Source organism: Geospiza fortis, unplaced genomic scaffold (assembly GCF_000277835.1).
Source record: "Geospiza fortis unplaced genomic scaffold, GeoFor_1.0 scaffold79, whole genome shotgun sequence".
NCBI classification, from domain to species: Eukaryota; Metazoa; Chordata; class Aves; order Passeriformes; family Thraupidae; genus Geospiza; species Geospiza fortis.
The window spans coordinates 137,454-144,613 of record NW_005054408.1 but is presented as its reverse complement, the minus strand read 5'-3'; positions in this window follow the sequence as shown (position 1 = coordinate 144,613).

The window sequence follows — 7,160 nt, the reverse complement described above, 5'->3', positions numbered from 1 at the left end:
TAGGCCACAATTCCAACTAAGTCTTAATGACTGCAGCTTGCAGTCCAAACATGACTCAGTGACAAATTAGTATATACAACTGAAAACAATTCAGTGTAAGTCAAGCACCAAGCAGGGCTGTATGTACACATAAGTGCAACCTGCAAAATAGTTTGCCCAGCAAGACTTGAGAGTCCTTCATGCTTTTTTTTTGGGATGGTTTTGGATGTTCCTGTCCTCATCACAACAGATAAACTGGCCTGAAGTAAGAAAGGCTAAGGAGCCCTGTAGGCATAATCCCATCCATGGAAGGCAGTGATGCTTATAACTAAAAGTGCATGAAGCAAGTAAGGATTTTTTTCCCCACAGGTGGATCAAGTTTCAGTGAAGGGCATTTTTCCCCCCATCTAAGAAGTAGGCCTTAACTGAAGAAAACAGGTTCAGATTACAGATCAGGAACACCTTCCAAAAGGGAAGGTAAGCACATGGTTTAGATTGCTTGGCAAAGCTATCAAGTCTCTCATGTTGTAAATCTCCAAGAATGTGTCAGACAAACCTCTACTAGAGGTGATAGTGGACATAACAAAGCTGGGAGGGTGGATGATATGGCCTTTTGAGACAATTTGCAAATCAGCCTTTCATTAACGCAGTTGTCCCACTGAGGCAGTTTGATCTGCCTTTAGTTTGGTGAATTTGTGTATCTGTCCAAGCAGCAGAAGATGAGACTGCTGAGATCCTCCCCAGGACAGCAATGGAGAAGCTGTTAACACATCACACACTGCCAGGGGAAAAAGCATATTGACACAAGGAGGCAACCAAGCATCAGACTGCAGTGCTAAAACTGCAGAGCACAAATGTCTCCAACAGCTTTATTGCCAGTCTTTCAGCCTAACAAATCTTCAAGTCCAAAGACTTCTTCCCATAACAGGAGGGGAAGAGAACACATACCATAAATCCTCCTCATCATCAAAAAAAAACTCCAACCAAAATTTAAAGTAACACTTCATTCCCTGGCACAAAAGGTCTAAGAAATTGATGTGAGGAGGAGAAGCTCCCACAGAAAGCCTGACCTCATTAAGCTTGCTGTCTGACTGACCTCTTAAAACACTATCTGTACCTGAAAAAAAAAAAAAAAACATGAGCAACTGGAGTGCTTTAAGAATCATTAAAGATGGACCATCATAGGAGGAGCTTGAAGATTATAATTTTCAATTTCCAGTTCATGAGTTACACACCACAAGTAACTCAGTGATGTGCAGCCACAGATTGTTAGTTGCAGCCACAGATTCTTTTACTACAGAACTACTGACAGGGCTGAATCACACTTGGAACTCCAGCAAGGAGTGAAAAGAAACTGCATTCAAGCATTGAATTCTGGCATTTCAGTTACTGTAATGCCCCTAAGGTGCCATAGACGTGCTCCACCCCAGGAAGGAAGGTAAATTTCTAGTTCACAGGGGTGTTTGTCACCCTCCTTGAGCAGAGCAGATGGGAGCTCTGCACTGCTCCTCACATTCATGCTCCTGCACAGCAGGAAACAACCCCCACTGGCCACATTGGTACTGTTTTGAGAACCACAACTCTCAATTTCCTCCCCTCTTCCTCTCCCTTACCCCTGCAGCTGTTCAGTGTCTCGTTAGGGGTTAGGTATCACATCTGATTAAAATGTGGCTATGAACAACAACAGGTGGCATACTTATTACCTAAAACAGTTTAGTTACTGTATTCACTCAGCCCTCCATCACCTTCCCACAGCATTCTCCAGAGAGACAGAAGGGTGGATGTAGAAGCAATTTAAGTCATCAAGAAAAACCAAACCAAAGGAATTTAGTCGACAGATTCAAGAGAGTACATTAAAGCTTCTCCAAAGCTCAGGCATTTTTTTGAGATTAAGCCAATTTCTTTCCACCCCAAAAGTTAAATGCATCTGAAAATACTGGCTAATGCATTGCTATAATTCTAGGAACACATTAGAATTCTCCATTAAGAGTTTGCTGGCAGAACACAACACTCAGCTTCAACCTAATTTAACTTGGGGGTGATACAGACTTACTATTGTAGCTGCACCTTGGACAGCTTAAGCTTTACAGTAAAAACAGAAAATGCACAAAGCCTTATATACATTACTAGAACTGATTAATGCTTAACAGGATGCTCATTAAAAGCTATCAGCTATATTCACTATGAAGTTTACCAAATTCTATCATGCTGAGCAGTAAAGCAATACTCAAGCACTAATGTTATATAAAAGGTTTAAACAGAATCACTTCAGTGTATGGCTTCATGCCTGTAAACACAGAAATAGCTCAAATTGCTGGAAGAACAGAAGCTAGCTGGATCAGACAATCTAATAAGCATTATGTTACAGTTTAAAAAAGAACTATAATCATAATCTTACAACAGACTAATCTTTTCTAGATCAAAAGCAGAGTGATAATTCTAATAATATAACTATGGTACAAAGGAGAGCCCAAGTGAAAAACATGGAACCTAAGCATGCCACTGTTTTCTCTAAAACACTGGAAATAAGGCCTATTACATTTGGTAGTGAAAACAGTGAATAGGAATAAATTCTGACAGTTCATTTTCTCATTGATGGTGTTTTCCTTTAGAGATGAACAAGTGAGGAGCCTTTTCCAGAGCTTGCAAGTTTCAGTTCCTTTTAAGAAGTACTTTGAAATTTAGAGAAACAGCCATCAAAGTGGATGATGTCATTGTATTTGCATTGTTACTTAGCAGTTACCTCCTGTCCGCATTCAGCTTGTACCACTACTTACTCAAACCTTAGCCTCATCATCTTCTGAGCATCCGGCTACATCCCTACTAAAGACTAATCAAAACATTCTGCAGAGAAAACATCTTTAATAACAGCATGAAGGATGGTGTATATAAACACTACATAGTCAATGCTGAGCGGCATAATTTTCTGTGTTTTTACCACAGCATTTTAATAATAATTTAGCAGAACAAAGTCAAAACAAGTACCAAAGTCAGTAAAAACTCTTAGCCAAGTTTAGTAACCTCAGCTGTCTCCAGGACAAGCTGGGATATTGCACTGGGATACTAACATCAAGTACCTCAGTGTCCCCTCCACACACATCCAGCTTCAAGGGAGCAGAATGCCAAGTTCTCCAAAACCTTCAACACCAGATCCATTAGCATGGCAAGAAGCATAAATTCATTCAATTTTATTTTACCAATACTGTCAAGTTTCATGTGATAACATCGACTTCACCTTAGCTCCCAATAGCTACAACAGGAACAACTAAGGCTTAGTAATCCAGTAACCTGGTATTTACTGAAGTGCTCAAAATAACTAGTAAATGAGGACCAACTCATTACCCAACTAAAAAATTTTTATCTCAGAGTAGCAGATAAATACACATACAAACTTTATCAGAAATGTATCATTCTAGCAAACTACATGGCTCCACCAAAAAAAAAAAAGTACAAGGAAGCAATTGTTCCTCAGTTCTAAGTTAAGGTTTTTTTTAACAGAAGTGCTTCCCCCACACACCTTAAGAGCACCACTTAGTAGAGGAACAGCCAAAGGTAAGCATATGTTATGGCTCTTTACAAGCAAACAGGAATCTAACAGTGGAATTTAAATAGACTCAGTCCAAAAACTTGAGTTATCACTCCAGTTCCCATTTTACAGCACTATTACTCCTTGGTTACTCTGCTTCTGGGCAAAAGGCACAATCTGAACTTTAGCCCTACATCAACACTCATCTCAAAGTAAAAACAGAAGACAATTTCTTTTTCTGAACATCTGAAAACTCTAAAGGATGAGTGTTGAGCATCCTGTGGAAAACACCTGACACATTCCAGTATGCCTTGGTCACCACGAGTGAATAAATAAGTAAATCTATTCCTACCCCTTCTAGATTCAGGTTCAGTTTGTACTGACTTCTGTGAAAGAGAAGTATGCAGGAGTAGCACCTTTGAATGATCAGATTATTCACAGTAAATTCAGATCAGTCAGCTCAAGGCTTACTAGCAACCAGTGAAAAACTAAGTTTTGTTATCCCACAACATCAGCCTGACAGCAATGGAACAGAGTCTGGAAAGGAGGAGTCATGAGCATTCCAGGAAGATGCTAATTTCTCTCAGCATTTCCCTTCCAGGCACACATTTCTTCCACTGAAGGGTTAAGAGCTGGCACAGGATCTCATGGCTTGGGTTTTGCCTCTACCCAACAGCTCCCAAGCCTTTTCTAAGCCTGGCAGCTCTGGCCCTGCTACCACTGCTCCACATCCTTGGACAGGACCGAGCACACAGGGTTGTACCACAGCCTTGTGCAGCTTCTCATGAGCCCCCACTCCAGAACTGAGTTCTCACACATGAGAAATGGTAAGAAGGTTCATCCTTTATATTTTAGCAGAGCATTTGCACTACTGTTTGATGTGGGCACATCCTTACTTGTCCCAGACTTGGGGGCTTGAGTCTCCCCTGTTACTTGCTCCTTTTCTCCAGAGGAAGCACATTTCAATGTGTGTGGATCCTTCAACAGCCAAGCTTCCCATTTCCACCCAGTTACTCCAACATATTCAAACACACCTTGCTTGTCATTAGCCAAGCATCAGGAAGCAGCTGCATCCTCTTTTCACAAGAAGGTAGACTCTAGATTCCCAATTCTCACAGCTTTAGAAGTCCACCAGAGTGGCTGCAAAGAAGTTTTACTCCTTGCCTCCACTGCTGAAGCTACATTTCATTCTCTGATAGGCAGCCCTGAGCTACTCCAAGCAAGCCCTAGAACAAAGTGCAAGTGCTGTTCAGTGAACCACCAACAGTTACAAGGAACATTTAGAGGGAGAACATTAACAGCAAACACAAAGTCCCCACAACAGCTCCTCAAACAAGGATACTTCCTTCAAACACCAGTGAGCTGTATTTAAGGTCACCTCCTCCTCAGGCTCTCAGAAATTTCAGTACTTTGGTACTTCCCTCCCATTCTTTGGTGGGGGAAGGGGGTAAATTCTTATGGAGTTGAAATACACAGAGGTTTACTTAAGCCAAATGTTTTATTTATTTAGGCACCAGTGCAAGGGTCAGAAGGCTGGAAAACAATTCAGCAGGTAAGCTCTAACAAGCAAAATAAATTATTTTAACCACTACTGGTGTTATAAATACTACACAATGCAACACATAACAGCCTAAGCTAATTAAGAGCTTCCTGAAAGTAAACATCATGATACAGAAGTATCAGTCTAACATTCCCCCAAAACATAAATTAAGATTCTTCATATGGATCAAATCCTCTCACCTCTACAAGCAAAAAGCTTAGCAGAAAGCAAACCACAGAATTCAAAGTATTCAGAATTTATCAGTGATCAGGGAGAGAGAAGGGGTTGATATCACATTTTATTTTCACTGTATTGCATCCTTACTTTCCTTCATCTCATAGTGGCTTCAAACTTTGCCAAGCCATAGCAGTCTACAGACCCAACTTAGTATATGAGCCTGCTCTAAAAGCAAGTCCCTCAGACAAGGCTTACCAACCATTAAAGCAAAACAAACCTGCATTTACCTAAAATTCTACTTAAAAGTATTAAAATGAGACTATAACATTTAATTAGTGATGTTCAAGATGCATCAGAGAATACTTTGCAAACAGCTTTAAGAGTACTGCACAGGAAGAATATGATCATTAACATCTATTGCAAGAAAGCCTTGCCACAGAACCAGGAAATACGTTTTTTCTACTACTCATTATGCTGCTTCCTAAGTCAGTTCTAAGGATTTTTACCTCCATCCTAATAGCTTTTCCAGGACAGTATTTTTGCTAGTCAGCATCTCATCTGAAAGCAGTACCAAGATTTGGATTTTCAGAACATCATGCTTGACTGATAAACAATTGAATTTTAAGAGTTCCCACAATCCAAGCAAGTTGTATAACTGCATGCAGCTGAACTTAAATTAGAAGTAATCTAAATAACAGGCTCTTCCCACATGACACACCTAAAGATGTACATAGGTATTACTTGATACAGATTATGACTGCTGCTACCTTCAGATTTAAATAGTCACATGTTTCTGAACCAATCTTCCCTCTCTCCCAGACACAGTTGCAGAAGTGGCTTCCAGATTCTCACCTAACTTTAGTGCTCTGTAGCAGACTATAAAAATAGCTAAAACAGACACACAAATATGCATCATTTAGTCAGCAATAAGCTTAACACTTATGTCACATAGGACTCCAGCTTCAAACCCAGACCTAATCCTTTTTCCACCTGACAATGATTAGGCAATTACAAGACTTCACTTACAATCAGATCAAAACCATCCTGTGTTTCTTTATTCCTACAAAGAAACAGGCATGACTAATTTGCTTCTTCTAGGCTACCAACATGCAAATTGACAGAGCTACTCAGTTTAGTTGGTAGTAATTTGATAATCTACACAAAGTTAAGAGGCCATTCCTTTCACAGGTAGTAAGTAACCTGCAGCAGAAGCTACATAGGTTTTGAAACTAGGGCCAAAATTAAAGCAAGATAAAACAAAACAAAAACAAAAACAAAAAAAAAAAAAAAAAAAAAACCACACCAAAAAAACCCCACTAAGCCAGTGGAGTCCAAGCTACCAAAACCCAGAAAGAGGAACACAGGCTAGACAAGACTCTTCAAGCTGGGCTCAGCAGCAGCAGCAGAAAGCCAGTCTGCCTGGACTCTGTTCCTCTTAGCAAATTATCTTGCTCACAACACACACTGCTCTGCAAAGGCAGTGATAAAAGATAAGGGATTTGGTCATGCTCCCTTCTTGTGGGACTCTTGTGGCTTCACAGCTTTTTCAGGCCACTGTAGCATCACAAAACCACTCAGCTCCCTACAAACGCTGGGGCATATATGGTAGCATATGTTGTGGCAAGCAAGCTCTCCAGAAGCCCACCTGGGCAGACGCACCAGGGGCCAGGGACAGCAGAGCTCAGGTCACCGAGCAGCACTCACATCACCTCCATGCTGCTGGGTGCACAACGAGCACGGCCTAGCGCCCATCAGCGCTCACCGTGCTGTACCCAGCACACTGCCGAGGGCAGCCGGTGGAGCATCGCTTCTGACACGGACAACTGCTGTGTTGCCTGCGCTCCCTGATGTGCCATGGCCTGACTTGAGCTAAGTGCAAGTGCCCCGGACCGCACGCCAGCCCTTCCTGCGGATGACAACAGCAGCGAGCTCCTTCCC